The 26,739-nt window shown below is 38.7% G+C and overlaps 1 protein-coding gene across 3 annotated transcripts in view; it reads right to left on the bottom strand.

The window, feature by feature from the left end:
• Window positions 1–24,798, bottom strand: part of HDAC9 (histone deacetylase 9) — a 906,012-nt gene extending 881,214 nt beyond the window's left edge. Inside the window, exon 1 of one of the 3 annotated variants that reach the window (XM_048213039.2) lies at window positions 24,686–24,798. The gene's annotated coding sequence lies outside the window, so the exon portion shown is untranslated. Of the gene's footprint in view, window positions 1–24,507 lie in introns of all 3 variants that reach the window. The other 2 variants (XM_048213041.2, XM_048213042.2) reach the window with 2 other exon arrangements.
• Between the last annotated feature and the right edge of the window lie 1,941 nt (window positions 24,799–26,739).

The raw sequence follows: 26,739 nt of genomic DNA, 5'->3' as shown, positions 1-26,739 counted from the left end.
CTACTATTTGTCACCATCTTTCAACATTTACTTCTACCTTCTTCTACACCATCAATCTCTCCCTCTCTACTGGCTCCTTTCATTAAGGCTATAAATCCATTCAAATAAAAACACAAACAAAAAATAAATAAGCCCCAAACCTACAAATGTCTTCTGGCTACCTATAACCTAGTATCTAAAGAACATCCCTTCTCTGCCATGCTTTTCAAAAGACTAGATCCCACTTGTTTCCAAATATCCCATATAAACACCCATTGTGTGCTGATAAATGTTTAACAATTGGCTCTCCTAAAAATAAATGTGTGTGTTTGTACGTATATGTGTGTGTGTTATAAATTTTATACGTGTGTGTTTATTATGAATTTTACTAATATAAAAGATATAGCATGTAATTTACACATAATAATAAAATACACAATATTCTTTACCTTCAATTCCATAGAGCCAAATGGTTTCTTTTTTTTTTTTCCAACTGGTTTCTTATAAAATGCTTTCATTGATATTTACCAAATCTAGTATATTCTGACATGAATGTTGGTTGATATTTTCTTTCACATTCTTAAATAAGATGAAAGTGAAACAATGTATATGTATGTCAGAATTTCTCTTGCTCATCAAAAACGGGAGGAACTTCTCTGTTGAACTGGATAATATTTTACATATTTGGAGAATATTTGGAAGAATATTTCTTCAATTTTTTGTGCCACTTATAATGCAATTGCTACATATCCAACATACTTTTGAGTTTAGTCTGTATTATTAACAATATCTCTATCCCTTTAAATCTAGACAACGGAAAAACAAAATCTCACATTTGCAGCATTTGCCAATTTCCATGGTGTAAATACTCTCACTATGGCAAATTTCAAGATACCAAAGTGAAGTCAATGAACACAGACTCCAGAAGAGATACAGAGTAGGAGAACATTATATGGTGCATCCATTATCCAGATAAAATAGACATAAATAACCTTAAGAGCACAGACAATAAGAAAATGTAGTAAAACAAGTAGGAAGGGTGGATTTTGAACATTATACATATTTTTAATATGATTTATTTAATTTAAAGTATACATAATTCAGTTTACAGTAATGGCTATGTTTAACAAACAGCTTGCACAATTCCTGAAAATTTAACAATCTGACTCTCACAAACCCATGTAAGCCAGCTCCAGGTCACCACCGCATGGTTTATACACCTACCACTCTACTGTGTCTGCTCTTGCTAGAGCCAACATGGACTTGCAGTTACTAGTCCATGAGAACTTTTGTAGACCTATGCCATTTGACCTCTCTGCCACATTCCCAACCCTTTCCACACACCTCTCAACTACTCTGCCATGCTTTTCCAAATTCATCTTGGAATTTATTTCATTCACCGTTCTCCTTAAATGTTCACGTTATTCTAACCTCAGTCCCTTTTCCTGCTCATTTTGAAAATCCAGTCTAGGCAATCTCACTAATGGCTTTAGTTAAGCAATTTACCAATGACCTCAAATCTCTATCACTCAGCAGACCAGGCTGTTCAGGCTGTTCCTGGTCTGCTAAGTACCAGAATGGATTGCACAATGCCTTATGAGTTAGGTGCCCTTCTTATTTACTTACTAATTAAGTAATTACTTGGGTAATTATTTATGTCTGTCTCTCCCAGTAGGCTGTAAGCTTCATAGGCACATGAAACATTGTGACTCTTTTCTTGCTGTATCCTCAGAGTCTAACACATTATCTAGCATAGAGTAGTTACTCAGGTAATCAATAAAGGTATAAATTGAAGTAAGTATTTCAAACTCAACAAGTACAAAACACAACTCAGTAAATGTCCCACAAAATGTGTTTCTCTCCCGAATCCCAATCATACCAAATGCTGCCAATATCCAACCCTGCCCCATCTGAAAGCATCCCAGACTTGCCCTTCCCCTTAGTTCTTCTTATCCACTCCTTCATGACAATCTGCTTTCCGATCTCCTAAATACACTTCAAAGCTGTTCCCTCTTCCTCATCATTACACTTCCTACCTTGGCTTAGACTCACTCTTGCCTGGACCACTTCAACAGCCTCCCGAGCTCTTGCCGCCTGTCTTTCCCTATTCCAACTCAACTGCACAGTGTTATCAAAACAATCTCTTTAGAATGATGACTATGGTCATCTCTGTTTAGTAATCTATCAGTGGTGCTATACCAGCTGGAGGATAAACTCCAAACTCCATCCCCTAGCACTTACAAAGCCCTTTATGGTCAGGACCTCATCTGGTTTCCCAGGCTCATCACCTTCCACTTTTCCAGGAGGGGTCTACATTCCACCTACACTCACATGGCTGTAGTTCCCCACCCTCTTTCACATTTCCGGGCCTCTGTGCTTTTATTCTCTCAGCCTGGAATAACCTCTCTCAACTGTTCACATGGTGGTTAAGGCTCATTGTAAGCCTCTTTGTTATTGGGAAGCTTTTTTTGACACCCAAGGAAGACCCCTCCCTCTCTACGTTCATAACACTCTGATGTTTCTATGATTATATTTATGCCCTTCTATAATGATTACTTTTGAATATTTATTTCTCCCCAACTAGACTATGAACACTTGTCCCAAATTGACTATAATGACCACAGAGACAAGCACATAGTAGGAACTTAGCACTCCTTGTAGGACTATAAAATGACAAGTCATTTATTCTGCAGAGAAAATACACATCTAAGTAGCTGCTGTCCCTTTTAAAACTATTCACCTTGAAAGTTATCCACTTAGTTTAATGATGGTGGCACTACTCCAAGTATTTTTGGAAGTCGACTTTCAGAATTGTCTGGGGAATGTTCTTTAAATTATCTCAAGTGAGGCCAAAAAAACATCATTCTGAACAGATCTGAGGCCTAGGAGGAATTACAGCACATGTGATACAATTCTCTGTAGAGAATGAGGAATGAAATACGTAAAAGATCTCATAATGATTGATGTGGGGGGACTAATAAATTGGCTCAGAGGCATATCTACAGAGAATCTCAAAAAATACTTTGAGCAAAGGTCATATTACTTAAAGACATTTACAAGTCCTTAAGAGGATTTCATTGATAAACAATATTAATGTAGATGTATAATTATTGGTAACTTGCTTGATCCACTGTGAAACTCTTCAAATTAACATTTCCCAAAGAATATCCAATGTGGAAAGGTATCTAATAGAAACTGGTGACTAAAGAAATTTAATGCACAGTATTAAACAAAGTCAAAAAGGTTTATTTACACCCAGACTTTTCAGAGATGTTAATACTTTGATATGACTCTCCATGACATCCATCAATGGTACATAGGGCTTATCAAATTCTTTTAATTTCATGATCTTATTTTCTTGCAGATGTTGTAGGGTTAATGTTCCATATACTTTGAGAAATCTGTTGCATGGGACTAGGTGCATCTTTAGGCAGTATGACTTGTAATCTGAAACTCTACTGATACCCAAAGCTTCAGATGAGGTTACTGAGAATTTATTCTAGCTGCCTTACATAAGGTATCTTATGGATCTTTACAACATATCCTTACAACAGTCTTATAGTGTGGATAGTACTAGGATCCCCAATTGACAGTTAAGGAAAGTAATGCTAAGAAATTAAGTAACCAATCAGATACCACACAGCTAGTTAGAAATAGAGACAGAATGTCACCCTGTCACCGCGAGACCATGGGCCCAAAAGCTTAACCTGGGCACTAGGTGTGTTCTCACCTGCACTGCCTCTTGGATTTAACTCAAGCTCCTCTGGAATACACTATCCCTTTATAAATTCCTATTTCCACATAGCTAATTCCTACCTATTAATTTAAGGTTCATTTTATCTATTTTCCCCAGGATGCCTTCACTGCCAACTGACTAAAAATAGCCATCCCCATGGTACCTTGTTCCTTTCATGGAACTTACAAATTTACTATCTTATACAAACTGCACATAGAGGCCAGATTCACACAGCCTAAGGGGAAAAAAAAAAAAAAAAAGCTTTTGACAGGCTAACATATCCCTGGTAGGAGACAAGTTAATGGTCTAACTTCATTTTTATTGCTTTATCGGGGTACATTTGGGTAAATACCATAATAATAAATTTGAAATACTGTTTTAAACATTTCAAAGTATTTTCAGGAATATCATCCCATCTATATCTCAACTTTGAAAGGAAGAAAGTAAGTTATCTTACAAATGAAGAACCCGAGTTTTAAAAAGCTAAGTGGCTCAATAAGCAAATCAGTATACCCCAGCACAGTATTTAGCACATAGTAAGTACTTAACGGAGGGCTGGGTAAAGGCCTGAGTGAGGCTAACTTAAATTTTGACATTTTTCACACTTTAGCACTCCTCTCACTGTGGCGCACCATCTCCATATATACCACATAATGTTGATACCTGCCCACAACCCCTGGCCATTACTACTCAAATGTATGCCCACAGACTTTCAACTGCCAATACTTGTATTTTGTCACCTGAGGGTTTTTTCTGGACCTCTAGATCAGGCTGGAGGTAGCCTTCAACTAAGGAGTAACTGGTTCTAAGGTATAATACCCAAGAAGCTCCCTTGTTTCTTGGGTAGACAATTCTAAGGGATGCCTTCTTGAAGTTCGTCCAAAAGAATTCGCGTTCAGTTGCCCAAAATGGTAACTGGCTTAATATACACTCTTCACTGACTGCATTCCCTATTCTCACTCATGTGTTCTTTGCCTCCTAAATAAAACAATCTGCTCTTCAACCTTTTGTCTGAGAGTCTAATTCTGGGAAATGAAACACTGTAGGATGAGAAAGTGTTTCTAGTTTTAAAAAGCAAAGGTAAAAAAGTCAGGGATCATTTATAAATAATTTAGTATAATCACATTTTTCAAGAGAAAACATTAACCAGCCACTATTTGTCATTGCACAGTAAGGAAAAAAAAAAATCCAAACTGGGAGTTAATGTTAGTACATGAATTTTAACTTATGAATTTTCTGACATGAAAAGGAAAGAAAGACTGCTTTGAAAAGTACAGAAGACACTTTAAAAATCTGTTGGGCAGGGGCGCCTGGGTGGCACAGCGGTTGGGCATCTGCCTTCGGCTCAGGGCGTGATCCCGGCGTTGTGGGATCGAGCCCCACATCAGGCTCTTCTGCTGTGAGCCTGCTTCTTCCTCTCCCACTCCCCCTGCTTGTGTTCCCTCTCTCACTGGCTGTCTCTATCTCTGTTGAATGAATGAATAAAATCTTTAAAAAAAAAAAATCTGTTGAGCAAAGTGCCATTTTAATACCCACTTTAGGCCTTCTATCTAACACCTTCCCTCAGGTATATAGTCTAAGAAAAGTAAAAATTCTCACATTCTATTAATTCTCTCTTTTTGAAATAACTTTTTAAAGGCTGAAGGGCAGGGAGAAGAGACATGAGGTTGTTTTAATGAAGTCATCTAATTATACAGTGTTTCATAAACAATCCATAGATCTCTGATTTTCAGTAAAGCAAGTATAAGCTCTCTCTCCTATATGCCTACATTTGATGCCACTATGTCCATTCATTTGTTCAAAATTTGCCAAACACTTTCTATGGAGAATTATGAGGATTTGCTTGTGAAGATAGAAAAATGAAAGACACACAGCTATCTCCAAGGAGTCCCCATTCTAGATGGTGAGACAGAAAAATGAACAATTACCTTTCAGGATGACAGGGGATGCTGAGGGTGTGTGGGGGTCACAAAGGAAATGCTCCTAACCTACACAGGGCAGGAGGAATGAAGTGTGGAGGCAGCAAAACTGGATTAAGACTCTTAGAAGATGTTTACTTTAAAATACAGTTCCCCACACCTAGCCTACCATATTTTATTTAAAATTAAAATTAAAAACTACAAAACATGAACACTTACGTGCACAGTGAAATTAAAAGAGCTTCTCTCTAGAATTTCTGATTGCAAAATTTGTATAAATTCATCAAAGTTAATCTCTTTTCATTTTGTAGGTGCTCCTGGTTGGCTCTGGAGGATTGACCTAACCCTCCTCTTAAGTAATCCAGCAGCAGCAGCAGCGGTGTAGAAGAGACTCCAGAGGAGATGAGATCTGAACTAAAACTTGAAGGAAAATCAGGAATTCTCTAGATGGGCCTAGAGAGGGAAGAGGGGTAGGATTCTTCTGGCAGAAATGTGTAAATGGAGAACACTGAGAGATAGCATGGCACTCTTAGAAGTTAGTAGATTAGTACACGGGCACGAGGGAGAGATGGGCAGGTGGGGGTTGAGGGAAGACAAAAGTACCAGGAAATGAGACTGGAAAAATCAGCAGAAGTCAGGTGTGTTAACGGTTCCTGATTTATTTTTTGAGGTATAATTCACATGCCATAAAATTCACCCTTTTAACCTGTACACTTCAATGATTTTTTTTAGTTTATGCACAGAGCTGTACAACCATCAGCCCTATGTAATTCCAGAACATTTTCATCACCCCAAAAAAGAAACCTAGTGTATTAATAGTTGCATTCCATTCCCCCCCATCCCCCTGACAACCAATACTCTATTCTTAGCTCTAATATTTCATACAAATGGAATTATACAATATGTGACCTTGCAAAAGGCCTTATAAGTCAGGCTTTTTTCACTTAGCCTAATATTTTCAAGGTTCATCTATCAGTACCTCATTCATTTTGTATGGCCCAGGATTATTTCATTGTATCTAGTCCATGCATATGCCACATTTTGTTTATTCATCAGCTGGTAGACATTTGGGTTGATTCCACTTTTTGGCTACTATAAATGGCTATGAACATTCATGTACATCTTTTGTTTAGAAATATGTCTTTAATTCCCTCAGACATATATCTAAGAGTGGAAGTGTTACATAATATGGTAACTCTATGTTTAACTTTTTGAGGAATGGCTAGACTGTTTTCCAAAGTGGCTGAACCATTTTACATTCATACCAGAAGTCAGGTGAGCCACTTAAAGTCTTGAGGTTGGACAGAGTTATACTGATTTCAAATTTTAGAAAGGTAAGTCTAGAAGTAGCGTGGAGAATGATTAAATAATTTGGATAATATGAGGCATAAAAGCCAGTTAGGTATCTACTGCAAATAAGCCAGGTGAGACAAGATAGTCTAATTAGGATAATAATATTGGGGGGGGGGAGAAACTGGAATTGAAAAGGAAGAGGAAGTAAAGGGAAATCACTTTTTTTTTAAAGATTTTATTTATTTATTTGAGTGAGTGAGAGGAGAGCACAAGCAGGGAGGGGGGCAGAGGGAGGGAGAGGCAAACTCCCCTGCAGAGCAGGGAGCCTGAACCAGGGCTCCATCCCAGACCCCGAGATCATGACCTGAGCCGAAGGCAGCCGCTTAACCAACTGAGCCACCCAGGCACCCCAGGAAATTGCTATTAAAAACAATTAACTTAAAACTTAAATTACACAGGAAGATGAGTATCATTAACTTCAATGCCTAAAAATTAGGTAAGTAATGAAAATAAATAAAATACAAGATGTAAGCAATAGGGAGTGGAGACTCCAACAAGGAGGAAAGAACACATCTAATCTTTAAAAAAAAGCAGCTATCACTCAGTTCCAACCACCTCAATGCTATGGGGAATGTAGATGTGGTATTGCAGGATCTTCTCCTTGGTCAAGAAAAGCCAAAATCTGGATTTCACGTTAAATATCCTGATTTTTAAATATAGCCAATTGATGCAATGTTTCTTTAAATTCTGTGATATCAACAAAACATGCCTATGAGTTGCAGTTTCTGGTCTCCCCAACACGAAGTGAAAGGAATGGTGAGCCAAGAAGCAGAGTACATACACAGGGAAAGGGAGGATTGAAGATCTTAGGAAGGAGACTGAGGAGAGAGCAGAAGCAGAGGAGGAAACTCTAAGGGTCTGACATCCCAGAAGCTCAGGGATGATAGATTCCAAAAACGGGAGTAAGTAGTAAACAGTGAAAAATATCACAAGGAGCCATTTCACACTGGGACTGAGAAGGGGACTTCAGGATTTGACAACTATGAAATACAAAATATGGGAAAATTAAAAAAAATATTTGGTGACTGTGAGCAAGTAGAAAGCTAAATAATTTAGATTTTTCTGTCTTCTCAAACCTTGTTTTCTTCAAAAGTCGGCATAAGAATTATGTGCCTCAAATTTTTACTTACATTTCTCAGAGAAGAGCCATCATAAATTGAGTTGTACTCTTCAGCTGACAGATATTGGACTAGTCCAATTTTTTTTTAGTGATGTCCGATGAAGAAGTTTTGATCTCTATGATGCATGATCCCTTGCTCCTCTCAAATTTACAGTTATAAAAATTAACTACTAACATGTCTTATAAACAAAAAAAATTCTGAGAACAGTGTATATAGCTTTGCCTGTGTGTGGTAGAGACCCAAAATAACAGTGGCTTAGACAAGAGGGAAGTTTCTTTTTTTTTTTTTTTAAGATTTTATTTATTTGACAGAGAGAGAGAGAGAAACAGCCAGCAAGAGAGGGAACACAAGCAGGGGGAGTGGGAGAGGAAGAAGCAGGTTCCCAGTGGAGGAGCCTGATGTGGGGCTCGATCCCATAACGCAGGGATCATGCCCTGAGCTGAAGGCAGACGCTTTATAACTGAGCCACCCAGGTGCCCCGAGAAAACAGATTTTTTAAACAATATTTAAAAGATCTTTAATTTTCATATAGTGCATTTTAAGAGTCAGAGGGACCTGGATATGGAGAGAAGACAAGAATATCCAAAAATGTTATCTGAAAGGCTATTTTTTTTTAAGATTTTATTTATTTATTTGACAGAGAGAGAGAGAGACAGCCAGAGAGAGAAAAACACAAGCAGGGGTAGTGGGAGAGGAAGAAGCAGGCTCCCAGCGGAGGAGCCTGATGTGGGGCTCGATCCCAGGACTCTGGGATCACGCCCTGAGCCGAAGGCAGACGCTTAACGACTGAGCCACCTAGGCGCCCCAAGAGAGAAGTTTCTTCCTCACTCACATAAAGCTCCAAGCTTGTATGGCAGTTCTGCCTCAAGAAGTCTTCATCATTGTCCCAGGGTTTTTTAAAAAATCTGGTTGTTCTGCTATCCTTAGAACGCTGGCTTCTTATCATGGTCTAAGACAGTACACCACCATATCCACATTCCAGCAAGTGAGAAGGGAAGGGAGAGCACACCCTGTGCTTTAATGGTCTATCTGGAAGTCAAACAAGTCACTTCTGCTTACTTCCTACAGCCAGAATTTTGCCACATGGCACAATTCCTAGCTGCAAAAGAGGCTGAGAAATGCCATCTTTATTCTGTAGGGGTCTTATCTCAGCAAAAATTCAGGGGCTCTGGGTTTGAGGAAGATGGAGAAAGTAGATACTGGGAGATAACCAGCTGCCTCCACCACAGAATGGTATTCAGTTTTTTAAGATTCTGTTCTTAAAATTCTATAAATAATTTATATTTTGGTTCAATTTTACAAGAGAATATAAATCTGGCCTAACCTTTATGCTTAAATATTGGAAACAGAGCAATGTAACATTGCCACAATTTTGGCTTCATCGTGCTGGTATTTATGACAGTGCTGAAGAAAGTTAAAGTTAATTTTAATTTGTTCTTACAAAATTATTTTCCTAAGAATTCTAAAGCAACTCTAGTCTTCTTGCCATGCTTAACAACTAGCTTTCAAAAGACTACATTAAAAACTCAAATTATAAAATACAAAAATCATTGACATATTCCTACAGCATATGGAACTATACCACCTCAAAGATTCTTTTAAATTAACACAGTCAATTGTGCCCTTACTGCCAGAAAATGCTCGAAGTAACAACATGCATGCGCTAAAGCAAGATGTGCTCCTGAATTTTGACACTCTACTCTCATATTAGTTCACAGTGCTATATTTTATCATTCAAATATTAGAGAAAACTAAAAATAAAATAGTTCACCAGCACAGAGTTCACTACTACTTGATATGTGAACATTCTAAAAACCTACCCCTAAACTATAGAATCTCCTAAATACATATAAAAAGGAACTCCATAAAAAGCAATACAATTTAAAAGATAATGATTTATTCGCTGTTTTATGATCATTCACAACCTATAAATTCCAGAGTATATTATTACAAAGCTACCTGACTTCAATCTTTCTTAAAAAACAAGCTATTAGGACATAGTACTTTCCTATAGAAGCATGTTTTATCCAGGTAAAAGAATGTAAATTATTATCTTTAACAAATTTCACTTCTTAATTTATGATTGGCTTGCTTTAAAAATAATTTTGAATAGCTAGGGTAATAATTAAAATCATCAAGCATACTATGGGACATAAATGACTATTAAAACTTAATTTTTGAAAATATGTAGTGCAAAGTGTTCATTATAGAAAGTTTGGAATCTACTGAAAATTAAAAAAGAATGTCACAATACACTGCATTAAAGTAAGTATTAAATACTTAAATCATCTCCAAAATTATCTTGACCAATAAGATTTTACATAGAAGAGAAAAATGAATGGAGGATATACACAACTAATCAAGATAAAATAATAGGGATGGGAAATGCACTCTTCTTGCAGAAAATGAAAGAGCCATACAAAATATACAGAACAACAGTTTTCAGCACACTGGATATCAGGCAATAACCCTTGAGAAACAGGAAACATAAGGCAAACCCTAAGAAATGGGAAAATGATGACATGAGCTCTATGACTATTCCAGCTTCTAGACAATGCCTCAGGGAAGAAAAAACAAGGCAGAGCTCAGCACAATCCCTGAGCTAAAGAGATAAATCTGAGAAACTAAGGAGATCAGAGCAGCTAGAAAGTTCTAAGCAAAGTACCAGAGGATAGAGAGCTGAACAGGGAGTGATCTCCAAAGATCTGCAGATAATCCTCAGGTATTCAGCAAAATAGTGATCAGCACAATACATAAGGGAAACAACACATGGCCAGGGAAAGAACCACCAGAAAGGATTAAAGGGAACAATACTGAGCACTCACTCAAGGCTGTGAATTGTGCCTGTTCCCACCAGGAAGACTGGAAAACATTATAATTCATGGCGTTTGGAGTAAAGCTGCACAAGACCTGAAAGGATCAAACTTTTTCCAAGTAACTAACTGCATCCCATTAAAAAAACACTTAAGAAGATTTATAGGGATATAAAAATATCCCACACTCTACAAGGTAAAATTCACAATGTCTGGTATCCATCAAAAATTACCAGGCATTCAAAGAAGAAGGAAAATATAACCTATAACAAGGAGAAAAACCAACCCAACAAAACTGGTCAAGAACTAAAAAGATGTTAGAATTTGTAGACAAGGTCCTTAAAATGGTTATTATGAATCTATTCCATATGCTCAAAAAGAGACATGGAAGATTTTTAAAGCATCTAAATTAAACTTCAATGTACATGACTAAAAAAAACACACTAAATGTGATTACCAGCAATGAACTTGAGGACACAATAGAAACTATCCAAAATGAAACACACAGAGAAAAAAAAAGAATAAAAAACAGAACATCAGTGATCCTGATATATAATTGGAGCTCCTGAAAGAGAGTAGGGAGACAAGGGAAACCAAACAAATTTGGGGGAAAAAATAACTACATTCTTTTCAAATTTGATATAAATCATAAATCCATAGGTCCAAGAAGCTCAAAGATCCCAAATTACAAGAAACATGAAGAAAGCAATACCATAATCAAACACACAGTAATCAAATTTTTCAAAACCAGTGAAAAGGGGAAATGTTTAAGGACATGTTTATACAAAGAGAAGCAAAAAGAAGGATGGCAGCAGATTTCTCCCAAAAAATAATGCAAATAGGAAAACAGTGGAGCAACGTCTTTAAAGTTTGAAAGGAAAAAAATGTCAATTTAGAATTCTATATACAACAAAAATCTTATAAAACGAAGGTGGAATAAAGATGTTTTCCAATATACAAAAGCTGAGAGAATTCATCACTAGGAGACCTTTGCCACATGAAATGTTAAAGGAAGCCCTCAGGCAGAAGGAAGATGATACCAGATGAAAACGGTATGAAAGCATAAAAGGAAATGAAGGAATAAAAGGAATGAAAAGCACTTAAAATGGCAACTACATGAGGAAAAACAAAAGATTTGGTTTTATTATGGAATCTCTTTAAAAGATTATTTGGTGTTTAAGCAAAAATAAGGTGGTGTGGGGTTTATAAGATATGTAAAAAATAAAATAGGATATGAAATAAAATTTAATGTGTTTCCAGTAGTTACTCAAAAATTATTAATTTCCCCAAGAATATTTCAGATCTGCTATTCTAGAGAAATTAAAACTGTCACCATTATTCTAAAATCCCATTCCACTTGGTCTATATTTTCTCATTTGGCTTGAGTATTCTTAGCATTATACTTTTGAATATATAATTTAAGTTGCGTTTATTACATTTGTTTTCATAAGGGAGAAGCAGTCACTCCAGGAAGGTATTCTTAGTAAACAAGCTAGCTCAAACAGTATCACAATGGCTTTTGCTGAAATTTATAAATTAAAGCAAATAACTATGAAACATTTCATTACAATGCTAAACTCATCAAATATTTATTTTAATGCAGGTAACTTTCAAAATATGGGTCAAACAGATAAGTAGATTAAAAATATATTTTATAGGGGCACCTGGGTGCCTCAGTTGGTTAAGCATCTGCCTTCGGCTCAGGTCATGATCCCAGGATCCTGGGATCAAGTCCCCCATGGGGCTCCCAGCTCAATGGAGAGCCTGCTTCTCACTCTGCCAGCTGCTCCCCCTACTTGAGCTCTCTCGCTCTTTCTCTGTCAAATAAATAAATAAAATCTTTAAAAATGAAAAATAAATAAAAATATATTTATAGTGCAAGTCACAAAACAAATTCTCTTCCTCATTCCCCCAACCTGCCTAAAATGAACATAACGCATAATACACATCATTAGGTATTTTTAGGAGAAGGCTTGTCAGCAAGTTGGAGCAGAATATAACAAAGCAGTGCTAGCTTCTCACCATTAAGAGGCAAATGAAGCAATCATGTGACCAAAGCACAATTCGCAAGTCATGAGCATAATATTCTGTATATTGCTACAGAGTTTTTCTCTTATTCTGTGACATCTATTCAAAAGCATATCTACAAGTTCTCCCAATGAGTAGCCCTGTGCTGGAATGAAAGTGGAAATAAAGAAATACAAAAAGATCCATCTTTCGGGTAGTAAGGGAAAAGCAGTTCCAAGATAAAAATTTTGTATTGACAAAACTGCCTTGGAAAGGGAGTTAACTCAGCCATAAAATATAGTTTACAGGCTTCTGAGTGTATAATCCTGAAGAGAAATTCTGATGCATATTGAAATTTGGAAACTAATACACTAGAGTAAAAGAACAAACAAAGGCAAGTCACCACACCAAAGTCTGTGTTCAAATTCTGCCATTTAAAACAACTATTAAATCACCAGCAGTAGAGAATGAGTGGAAAATTCTCAAGTGTTTCTGCTTGTCAGCAGAATTTACATCAATTTATTTGATATCTAGTCTCTATCTACTTAGTTTCTACCATTACATGTTACTAGATTCAGCATTCTCAAAAGAATTAAATGAGACAATATATATGAATATACCCAATACTGAGGTTCAATAAATATATGATGGATTTTAATCAGTCTTGCTCTTAAAGTGTCACAAGTTGCATAAAAGACCTTGGCCACTTAGAGGAAGCAATTCCTGTATTTCTAAAGGGAAAATCTTGGTGTATTGATTTCATGCAGTTGATACCAGCTGTGAAACTTGTTATGTTGGGATTATATCTTACATAAGGATTGAGTCATCATATGTTTAAGTGTGTATGATGCCACTTCACTCTTCTTCTCTACCAGAAAGGATAAAATGATATGAAAAGCAAAAAAGTCGATAGAAGAAAAGGAATATTCAGACATTTTTAAGAATATGTAAATTTGATGGAGCGCCTGGGTGGCCCTGTGGGTTAAGTGTCAGACTCTTGATTTCGGCTCAGGTCATGATCTCAGGGTCCCGGCATCAAGCCCTGAGTCAGGCTCTGTGCTCAGTGGGGAGTCTGCTCAAGATACCCTCACTCCCTCTCCCTCCGCCCCTCCCCACTGCAAGCACATGCGGGCACACAGGCATACACTCTCTTAAAATAATAAATATTTTTTTAAAAAATACATAAATTTGAAATCAGAATATTAGCAGACATTAATACATCAAATCAAATACAGACTATTATAAACAATGATAATAATAATGATGATCAAATAGAGAATCCAACTTTAAATGGCTTATTAGGAGAGAAAAGGTTTAAAAAACAATAAGACTAGCAAACACAAGGAAACCTGGGCAATTAGAAAAAAAAAGGGTATGTAAAACTTATCTGATAAAGTGGTCAGTGTCAGGCATCTACACTCATAAGAAAATGATAAAAACCCAAATCAGATGATGGGATGATTGAAGGATGACATGAAATGTTGGTCCTTTGGGAAAATAACGAAACCAATTTGAGGAAATATATTGCCCTGTGTTTAAAGCAAAAAACTCATTTTATTCATCCATTAACAACTTCCAACATCTAATTACAACCCAAAAATGTAGCAGTGTGGGTGATGTGGGCAAATGAGTTTGAGAATGGAGGCATTATATCTGGACCTCAGCTGCCTACCAATAACATGACACTATTTTATACTTAAAGTTAAGTAAAAGTAAATTCAGGCTCTCAGCCTGACTACATTTCAAGGGCTCAAAGGTCACATGTGCCTAGTGACTATGATAATTGCAAAACGCAGATACAGAGTATTTCCATCATCAATGAAAATTCTATTAGACAGCACTGGGCTATACAAGTGTTGAAAGTGTCTTGTATATGAAGCATGAGATCTAAAAGAAGAAATGCATATGCACACATACACACACAAACAAAAGCCAATAACTCATCCGCTCTTTCTTTCAGAGCATTTATTGAGCATTTCTCATGTAGAGTTGCTGTGCTAGGCATTTGGAATCCACAGATTAAAACAAAAAAGTCCCTGCCCTTAGGAGCTCACAGTACCATAGGAAATAACAACATATAAACAGTTGGTCAATCAGCAAGCTTCCTAGGCACCAACTAACAGAAACACACTTAGTCCTGTAGAATAAAACAAACAAACAAACAAAAGACAATAAGCATGTTCTCACTGCCTTCACAGGGCTTACAATCTAGTTAATGACACAACACAGAGTAAGACATAAAATAATTTTGGGACTATGTATTTGAAACTGAAAAGTTTGGTGTGCAATTTTGTTTTTCCATTTTGGGTTTTCCCGGGATGACAATCTACAAGTGTAAAATAAATACAAATATATTCTAATTAATTTCTGAATAATCATCTTTAAAACAAAATAACCACCGTGGAATTTTCATTCCACTATTTGCTATTGGTGTTCTCAATCATACAGGTACTAGGTGAAGGCAAAATAGCATACAGCTTGCTAAACAAATAAAGTCTGATGAGAAAAAAAGATGAGGATGAATTGAGTCACTACAGAATGCATGGTAGTAAGACACCCAAAAGTTCCTGCACTATAGTGGTTAAAATCATCATCGTGCTTGAAGGTGATGCATACACGCTCTCTGTGCGTAGTTTCTATGCAATCTGTTCTCCATTCCTGCAATCTTTGGATATGGCTTACACATTTTTTTAAAGATTTTACTTATTTATTTATTTGAGAGACAGAGACAGGGAGAGAGAACACTAGCAGGGGGGGAGAAGCAGACTCCCCGCTGAGCAGGGAGCCAGTTGTGGGGCTTGATCCCAGGTCTCTGGGATCAAGACCTGAGCCAAAGGCAGATGCTTAACCGACTGAACCACCCAGGCTCCCCTGGCTACATGTTTGATTTAGAATTTAATAATTTCACAATGCTGATCACATCTTTAAGAGAACAAAAAGACACTATAGCATGTTCAGGTGATATCTTAAAACTGACATTTGAAGATTATTTACCAATAGCGTTTTGTTCATATATAAAGTCTGATTACCCTGAACCAGCAAACAAAGCCTTGACATTAATACTGTGGGGTTTTTTTTAAATCTATTTTTTAAAAGGACATTTTCTACATGTATATTAATATAAAACACAGAAACAGATTAAATAAGATCTGAGGCTACATCTTTATATTCTTAAACCCAACACTGGCAATGTAAGCTCAGCAATACATCACTTGTCACAAAATTTAATGCTATTCCTTTTAATTTCATCAATTCTGCTGTTTATATTTAATGTTGGCTCACTGGTTTTGGTTTTATGATTTGTGAAATCTGGAAATAAAAGTGTTTGCTCTTTATTCTATATTCCTACACACTTAGAAAATGTTTAATAAGAAGAACTTAGGTTCATACTGGATAGACCAATAGTCTTAGCTAAAATCAGACCATTCTTCCTGTGGTGTTTTATTTGGAAGGGTACTCATGAGGACACCAAACCTCCTCTTCCCTTCTTTCCATCTAGGCATGAAAGGCTATAGATCTCTAGTGGGCCACATAGGAATTGCAAAGAGACCATAAAAAAAGATATGTAAATTATTTAATATATTAAATATGCCACTATATTTCAAAAGTATAAATTAAAGATGCTGTTCTGGGCAAAAAAAAATGCAAATTCCTTTAACAGCTTTACTCATATAGTAGCCTTTTATTATTATGGATTTTTTCAGTCAATTAATAATAAAATTCAACTTTAAGTCTGTGTAAACCACAGCCATAGTCCCAAATTACTACAGGAATTCAGAGATGAATGAGATCATTGTGAGCTACAGTAATCAGACGAAACATCACAAAAGCCGTGGGACAGAAGCTGGGCAGAGGGGAAAAGGAGCACAGAGAAGGTACGCCTTCTAATGGGCACACTCTCCAATACTCCAGAGGAGTAACACTCTGATTTGGGCTAAGAGATGGCTACTGATCGCTCCGGAGGTAGCAGGTTCAAAAAATGCATTGAGAATCCTAGACTGAAAGAAACTTGTGCTATTTGGTATTCTTTCGATTGCAAAAGACAGAAACTCAATTTATGGAAAACTTCTTGCTCACATAATGTAAAACCACAAAATCCCGTGGTAGAATGGCCTCAAGAATGACTGGATGCTAAAACTGAAAAACTGAAACACTGCTTTTGTTTCTTCCCCATCTTCTCCTCCCCCACACACTCATTCACATCTTGACTTTTCTTTACATGTCAGGCTTGTTGCTCAGTATCTAAAACCTAAGTCACTTGCTAGTTCAAGCTTAGGGTTTATGTTCTTAGAGCAGCAAGGAGTGACAAGAATTAAAAATGAAAAGTTAATAAATAGAGGCTAGGTTCAGACTATGAGAGAACCTGTGTGCCAGGCTAAATAGTTTGGGTTTTTAGGGTCAAATCTGGCCTAAGCTAAGTTAGAATATCTAAGTCCTATATGAAAAAATAAGTTTATTTCAACATTGCCTGAGCTGTAACTTGTTGGGGATTAGGTTATTGTAGTCGACCCTAATAAGCCACAGTTGCGTGGTCCATAGGTATGCACCTGACCTAACACAATCCAATCACAGTGCTGCTTTAGGGTATTCAGTTTCAAATGTTTACATTTTTACTTAAATGCCGGGAATCTTAAAGCCTTCCTCATACCGAGCTCGGATGTGGGGTACAACTCTGTAAAATTAACAGAATACAGATGAGTCCCACACTGAGCTTGTATTTTGCAGTAGAGCAGCAAGGGGATCTGAGCAAATGATTGCGATCAATGGAACTAGATCCATTTAAAGAAGAGATTTAAGTACATAAAACAGAAGGAAAAAAAAGTAGAATATCTATGAATAGAATTCAGAGGCACCACAGAGTAGAAAGGGGGACTGAGTAATAGAAGAACAAAGGAGGAATGTCTCAATAGACTTTTCAAGTAGATCAAAACAGTGGCATATACTGAAAAAGCTGTAGAAAGAACCCTATGGCCAAAAAGGCAATGAGAATTCATAATGTTTCCTAATTGAATTTAATAGAAATCTACATATAGGAGAGAAAGGAGACACAGAGCCTTATATTTCTGCCAAAATGATAAGTAGAAATAAAAATATACAGCCTCCACTCCACATTCTTACTTTTAGATAGAAGACAGACCTATAATCTGTACTTCCTGCTGGGAAAAAAGAAGGCACGATTCAGCACACTCTCTCACTCCTCTCTTTAACCCTCATACTCCAGTATTCAGTTCTCACAAGATAAACGAAGGAACCCAAGAGCAATTGTAGTGCCGACATTCACTTCAGTGGGAAAAAAACAAGCTTTTCCCCTAGAAGCCTCACTTACTGCTTGTGAGTAGGGGATATGTACTATAAGACTATGGGCTTTGAAATCAGAACTGGATTCAACTCCTGGTGCCACCCGTATCCTTAGCAAGATATTTAACCTTTCAAAGTCTCCATTTCCTTGGGAGGGAAGCAGGGGTGGCAGAACTAGGGAAACTGAAATTCAGTTGCCAGACATGGGATGCAGATTAGATAAAATCACTCTGCTTGCAGCTAGAGCTGTGCTCAATAGACACCCCCCATGCCCCTACACAATACCTGGTACTCATTGAGCCACAACTGTACAACGGATCTGAGATGGCCTCTGGCTCTGTTCCCTCCTGAAAAATAAGGGGAGGCCAATTTAGGGACCTCCAAATCACAGTACTGGTTCATACAAGGATTGGTGGCAGGAGTCCTTTAAAGATCTTTCATATGTGGAATATAGTAAGGACTAATTAAGTCAATGCCTAGACTAACATGTCTGCTAATGATTCATCTGTTTAAAGGCTTCTACTTTATTACCGCCACTGTTGCAGGGTTCTTGTCTAAGGGAGTGGAAGAATGAATCTCCTAGACAAAAGGGTGAAGTGAAATTTTATTAAGTGAAGGTGAGAACAGAAAGGAAAGAGAAAAGCTCTCTAGAGTAAGATGGGTCACTAGTGGGTTACCAGTGAGGGTTTTTATGGGCTGAGGGCTTCAATGGTGGGTCTCACATAGAAAACTGACAAGGGAACTTGGTAAATTTCATGTCAATAACATGGTGGGTTTGTAAATATCATGAGAATATCCTGTCTATATTTAGAACGAACAAAGTGTTCATATAAATATCATGAGAACAAATAAGGTGTTCTCTTCTCTCTGGTTAATATCTACCGGATTTCTCCACATCTGGAATTTCTGTGAGCCTGGTTACTAGCCCCCTGGGTGAGCCTAGTCCCAAGCCCCTACCTGTCTCTCCCTACCCAGCCTCTCCTGTCCCTTACTCGCCACCATTCCTAAATGAAGCCTTATTACCCCCATTCTCCTAAATCCTGCTAGTTTTCTTTCTAAGGAGTTGCATGACTCCAACTACTCTCCAGTTCAAGTCCATTTCCAGATGGTCATCATCCCTACACTGGTCAAAAACTTAAAACATTTAATTAAGCAATCATTTGTTCACATTTTGGTCCCCTTTCCTTCGGCAGTAGACACTGTCATCCTTTAGGGGCCATGAGCAACTGAACCCCATGGTTATATATGAACAACGCTTTCTCTTATAACACAGAGCTCACCTAATATAGAAGCTGGTGTACCAACAGTGATAGCAGTACTCTTTCATGTGAGAGAGAACATATGACTTGCTTCTAATCAATAGAATATGGCAAATGTGATGGATGTCACAGCCTTGATTAGATTATGTTACGTGACAAAAGTGATGTGTCACTCCCATTCGTTATAAAAGATTATAAAAAGATTGTCTTACACTGTAGCAACAACTCTTAGTTGCTGGCTTTGAAAAGTAGGCTGCCATGTTGTAAGAGTGCCTATGAGAGGGTCACATGGCCAAGAACAGGAGGCAGTGATCCCTTATTGACACCAGCAAGAAAATAGAGACTTCGGTCCTACAACCATAAGGAGATGAATTCTTCCAACAATCTAAGGAAGCCTGGAAGCAGATCTTACCCTAAGTGAACCTCAGACAGGACTTCGGGCTTAACCAACACCTGGTGAGATCCCTGAACACAGGATGCAATTGGACCATATGTGGACTCCTGAGCAACGAAACTGAGATAATAAATGTGCATTGTTTCAAGCTGCTAAATTTGTGGTAATGTATTACAAAGCAACAGAAAACAAATAGAGGCAATATCCTCTCATACATATATTTAATGCTTAAATTAAAGTTAGTTTCAATGACTTGCTGCCAAATATCTTGAGTGATATCTGAGTGAACCAAATCTTATCCTTCCTTCGCTGGCCATTTCAAATTCCACTCGTCACTATTCCATTCAAAGTAGACTAGTCCACGCTAATCTCCTTCTTATTGTAGATTCTGTAGAAATGGGAAGAAAGTACCATTTCCAGCAATTTCAACTCTTTTCAGTTTCACCAACAGCATGTTATATTCTCCCTGGTATAACAAAGAATATTAAAAATGGGTGTTTTCCTCTCTTTGAGGCTCTAAACAGAACTCGTTATACTAAATGGCAAACCACACTTGAAGAGTAACTTTTTTCAGTATTTCGCACTTAAAATGTTTGGATGAACTCCTATAAACTATTCATTTAGAGAAAGGACAGTAAATAAACAAACTTAATAAAGTAGAGAACACCTGGTACCATCTCCTTATTAGAAAACGCTGAAAGTATTTTCGTCACAGCTTGTATAACATTACATATTACTCTTTTCTATGAAAATACAATGCTTTCTTCTGCATCATGGATAATGTACTCCACTTCTGAATCTAACAATACAATATCATAAGTCCTCGCTGTTACAAATCATGTGGGAAATTACCCTGAAAAATTCCAGTGAGATCTGAAAAACAGGGAATTTGAAAAAATGAAGAAAAAGTCATGAGTACCTTCTCCACAGAAGAGCAAGTTGCCATCCTTTCTTTTTTGTTTTGTTTTATTTTTAAGTTCGATTTATCTAGATACGATGTCTACATGAACAGAAACAACCAGATAATTGCATAAACCCTCTGTTCATTTTGATTTTTTTAAGTTCAGCCAAAGAAGCAGAGCTAGTAAGAGAAGATGGGTGTCCTGACACCCAGAAAAACATGATCCCCAATCAATACTGGCTGGCTCTGGAGTGGACAGTCCATTACTGTCCTCAGTTAATATTCTATCTTCTCAAAAATCACATTCTGAGTTCTCTCACCAGTGAGCCTGATGATCTTCAAGCTTGATGACTGTGTTGATAAAATTCAAAGCAGCTTTGACCATTAAAAGGACGGTATGTGGTGGATAAGGTAGGGCCAGTGGGGACAGAGAGATGTGTGGCATACGGACTGATGGCAAGAATGAATACCCCTCAGAGGGGTGTATGTTTATTTTAGCACTAGCGACTGGGGTCACGGTTCTTCCCCATCAGCAGGCCAGAGTAAGGGCCCATTCCCTTAAGACTTTATTGACGGATGCAAAATCCGATCGGCATATCTACAAAGCTAAGCAGTTTAAAAATCCAAGGATGTATAAATTTATGAAAATATTGTTCAACATAGCCACAGGAGCAGCTTGCTATTGTGAGCAGAATACAAGAAATATAGATGTTACCCTCAGCTTCACACTGATTCACTAGTGTGTGACCTTGATCTATCAGTATACCTGCTGCCTTCTTCTGAAAATGAGAACAATATGTCTTCCTACGTGCATCTCAATTGGTTTGAAGAATATCTGAGAAACGTAAGAGTTACAATAACAAGCTAGGAAACAATTGTATATATCTGTGGATGTATACAATAAAAATTAAGTATGACATCTTTATTGAAAGGAAAGGGCTTCAAATAATAAAAGCCCCCACCAATTTAAACATTGATATAATTACATTTTAAAACAAAAAACCCATCGAAGCAAAAATAAAAAGCCACATTTAAATGTAATAAAAAATGTCCATAACTACAATATTTCACTAATGAGAAGGTACAGATGCTACATACAGAAGGATTTTATGATGTCCATATGTTTCTCAAATGATTCTCCTTGTTAGCTATCTCCATATCTCTATTTAAGAATAACCTACACCTTCCCCACTGAGCAGGTGTAAATTGCAGTATAATATGTTGTAATATTTTAACAAATTCAAAACAGAAATAATTCTAATGAAAAGAAATGAAAGCCATTTAACTGTAAGACATCCTTAGTTGTTGATATTAATACAAATCTAAATTATGTGTATCACTGAAACTAGTTAACTAGACAACTTATCTGGTCAGTTGGCTTTATGATTTAAAATTCCTAAAAACCCAAAATATATTCCAAACATACCCCAAATATATATAATAAGTAATTATTTATATGTAGTGGCAGTAACTTCATAAAGCAACTCTGTCTACCATAATAATGAACTTAATCATGGTCATAAAACTCAATCATAAAAGTCTGTTACAGTGTATAAAATTACCTTTTTAATTTCAGAAGGGCCATCATTATTTTTAGAGGATGGCAGTTTAATATGCCAAACACTCTGTAGCCAAAGAGTGTTTGGTCTGACTTTCCAATGAAGGCCAGCCCAACAGGCTGAATTGCAGAGAGAAAGAAACAGGAAGACTGAGGTTTAAAAAAAAAGAAAAGAAAAAAACACTTCCTTCCTAACCATAAACTGGTACTTCATTTAAAACTCTTAATTCCTTTTGCACAATCATCTGTGCATCTAACCCTGTCCATTCTGAGTGAAGATGATCCATTCAGGAGAGCTGGGAAAGCATCTCTCCCTCTAGCTGGCAGTCTAATACCAAAGGCCAGACAGGATTCCCACTCTACCGGTACCTGTTTGTGACTGAAACATTCATGAAAACATTCACTTTTTCCCCCACACAGAAATGACATTTCCAAGAAAATGCTCTCTTCTTAAGATTTGCCTCATTCAAACAAAATGGATGAAAATAAATTACTAGAGAGTTTTACAACTGACTAAATTATTTGTCCTTTTGGAAATACAATATTCTTATTAAGTAGTTTAAATGCAAATACTTTCCAGAAAGCACATAAGTGATTTGGTCTTTGGGTAATTAAATTGGTCCAAACTGGAATAGTGGTTTAAAAGGAAAACGAGGACCAATTATTTGTGGTAAAAAGCAAATACATTAAACAACAAGTTTTCAGTCACAATAATTTCCATAATAAACATCTAAAGTACCAAATAGTAGTTCAAAAGATATCTTTTCCAAAAATGATATTTTAATTGTCCTCATTTACTAACTGCAACTTATTCTGTGTTGTTATTAATTACAGGATTTAAAAGATTTGCAGCGCATCAGAAAATAACATCCAGACCTTTCCAAATGTCAAACTGTTTTCTTTCCAAATAATTTAAATTTTTTTAAATATCAATTCTCCATGTACTTACTCTCTTTTTCTAGCTTTCAATAATGCTTGCAAGATTTGAAAACACTGATTGTACTCTAAATACCTGTAATTCCTAAATCCTACCCTTTATGAGAAATCTCAACACACCAAGAGTATTTAGTTCTAGAAGCATTGTTACACCCTTTGGGGAGAAGAATATTAACTCTTCACTTTTCTAGTTAAGTTCAACTTTTTAAGCCCTTCTTACTCCACTCCCACACTTTGCATACACATACATACACACACGCACAATATACATAGTAGGGGCTACATGTAGATAGCCCATTTCTCACAGATTTCAAAATGTTATAGTTACTTAACCTGAAAGTTCCTTTTTTAGGAGATTATACACACCTCCCGGCAGGGAAAACAAACGCGACACACCTTTCTCAAATTAGAGCGTAGGAGACTCATTAGAGAATTTCCAATTCCATATCACCTGAACCGCGTCCTCAGCTCCCCGCTGCAGGCCACCTCTCCTGACAAGCTCGCCTCAGATCCGGAGAGCAGCTCAGTCCCGCTCGATCACACCACGAACGCACAGGCCTCTGACACCTCTCACTGCGGACAAGTGGGCGATGGCTTCAGTGCCAAACGCTGCCCGTTAGGCACTCAGGGAACGCCCCCTGTCCTCTGCTCCCTCTGGTCCCCACTGTGACACCCTTGAGGCATTTAATTAACCAGTTTACCCTAATAAGTTTACGATTTATCAACCTCCTTCCACTAGCTAAGAAACTGCATTATTTCCCATCCCCCAGGCTCCGGAACTTTTCTTAAAATCCAGAATTCGGTGTATAGCCTCGGAACTGAAGTCCCCCCACGAAACATCAAAGGTACCCCCACTAAGTATTGCTCCCCTCAAGCAACACGTTGGCAGTACAAACTTTTCATTCATAACTCGGCTTCAGCATAAACTGGGTGTGTGTATGTTGGTGGGGGGAGGGTGTCATGTCACCGACCCCTCGCCTGGGCTTGTCGTAGCCAACGTCTTTCTGCTTAGCGAAAAAGATCACCTGGCACTGAACTTATGACAAAGGTTCCCTTAAACCCACCAGCCTCTGGGTTGGGAGATGCAAGGCAAGCTGTGTCGGGGTCCGGACTGGGATGCTGTTAACCTGGGGAATCCGAGCAGAGAATACAGCGGTACATCCGGGGGACGGCCCCCAATTCCCAGGGCTTTCCCCCGGCACTAGCCGGGGACGGGGCTGTAGTGCCACTCACCTCCGCCCGCGCCTGCTGAGGCTGTCGCGCCCTCCTTCGCCCCGCGCGGGCGACCCCCTAACTTCTCCCCCTTCTCCAAACAGCCATCTTTCGCGGAGAAGAGAATGGCGAGACAGAAGCAAAGGGGGGATTGAAAGTTGCCTCGGGGACCGCCGCTGCTCCGCCAGCAGGGACTTACCGGCCGCGTCAGGCGCCTGAGGAGGAGACCGCGGTGAGGGCGGCGGGCGCGGCGGGGCCGGCTCGGTGCGCGCTGCGCGATGTGCGGGACGCGCCGCCGCCGCCGCGGCCACCGCGCGGGGGGGAGCTCGGGAGGGCGGTGCGCGCGGCTGCGAGCTGCGAGCTGAGCCGGTGGCGGCGCGCGGAGGATTTACTAAAAATAGCAACTCTTGGGGAGGAGGGGGGGCGGAGGTGGGAGGGAGACTGAGAGGCCAGGCCGGGAGCCCCTGCGCGGCGGAGGCTGGGCGGGGCCGGGTGGGAAGGGAGGCAGGGCGGGCGACCGGAGCGCGGGCCCAGGCTCTGGAGACCCACAGGCCCGCAAGCCACGGGCCGGGGGGAACGAGGAGTGCGGGGACACCTGGGCGCGCGGCCGAGGCGCGGGGAAGGACGCGCGGGAGGCAGCAGGACCCAGAGAGCCGCCTAGGGTGGAGTGGAGGAGAGCTCGGGGCTGGACCGGCGATTCCTCCCAGGGGAAGGACCGGGTGCCTAAGAGGACTTGGGTTTCTGAAGCGAAACACGCCCACGTGAGGCGCAAGGTGATGGTCGGGCGACCCGCGCTCCTCCTGCGGGGCTCCTCCGCTGCCCGCGGCCGTGACCCAGGACGGTGCGGGAAGGAGCCGGGCCGCCGCCGCGCCCGCCCTAGCTGGGGGAGCCCTGGCCGCTCAGGTGCGAGCCACGCAGAGCCCGCGCGCGGGTCCACAGCTCCGCCACTTGGTTTTAGAAGAAGGGAGCGTTGTGGGGCGGTACCTGGAGCGTCCCCACAGACGCTTGCAGCTTAAAGAATCATTCAAGGGAATTTTAAAAGAAAACGCTACATTTAGGCATTTTTAAAACCAAATGGGAAATGGGAGGAAACATGGTGATTGCTATTGGAAACATGGTTTAGTTTGTCGCGTTTTAAGGCTGAACAGAGAGTACCATCTGCTCTGAGACCAACCCTGATGGAAGGAAGGTAGAGTTAGTAGGTCTAAGAATCGATGAGGTGATCCCTTTCAGTATTTTTACCTTGCAGACCTTTTTTTTTTTTTACTGCTATAACTTCGTCTATACTAGTATCATCACTTAAACCTATAGAATCCTTTATACAGAGTAGAACCCTGAAAGATGTATTTAAAAATTGTAATCTAAACAAACTCGTCTAATGCTAAGATTTGGTCATTTGAAGAGGCTAATATTATGGTGTATATATAATGTGACTCTTAAACGAATTAAAACGAGGTCTCTACATGTACATTTGTTTTCCACTACGTCAGCTACAGCTAAAACACAACTGGCTCATAGATTATACGCATGTTACTAAAGAACAAGAGACATTTAACCTAGTGCCCTCATTTTCAGAGAAGAGAACAGGGATCCAGAGGAGTGATTGATTTGGCCAAGGTATCAGAGTTAGTGGCCGGGTTCGGTTTAAACTCTAACATTAAAATCGAACTGTCAATGGCAAAAGACCAAGATAACTCAGCGAAAGCGGGATGGTGTCTAATCTAAAATAGTTCAGCATTTATAGTAAAATGAAGGGGTGTTGTGGTTAGATTTAACCCTCGCTTCGCTCTAATCAGGAATTCACAGTACAGGGGTGGTCAGCTAGCTTTAAATAAAAAAATCACAATCCTAAAGCTGTTAGTGCTAGAACATGCTTAACTTTCCATCTACACTAGGGATTATGTTCATCAGGAAGATGAATCTTGTTAATGGTATCTCAGTAGTGAAATTGGTTGTGTTGAATGTTGACTAAAATATTTTAGAGAGACTTCTCATTCACATATGAACTAGGCATAATCAGGTATAAACATCTAGTGACTTTTAACCTTTTACCTTCCAAAATAGAGTCCTTTCTGAAACCATCAAGTGTCTAGCCTTTTTCCCCCTCCTTGGATAACGATTGTGCTTGCCCAGTACTGACCAAAAGGGAAACAATTTTCCCTCTCTTGTCTCTTAAGAAAACCTTTCACATGAAGTGTTTGTTGAAATACCAAAAAAATACTTTTTGGAAGCCCAAAAAAAGACAGAGTGCTG

Source organism: Ursus arctos, unplaced genomic scaffold, assembly GCF_023065955.2.
Source record: "Ursus arctos isolate Adak ecotype North America unplaced genomic scaffold, UrsArc2.0 scaffold_3, whole genome shotgun sequence".
Classification (NCBI taxonomy): Eukaryota; Metazoa; Chordata; class Mammalia; order Carnivora; family Ursidae; genus Ursus; species Ursus arctos.
Note: the sequence above shows the minus strand (reverse complement) of the source record. Positions and strands in the feature narration are given on the sequence as shown.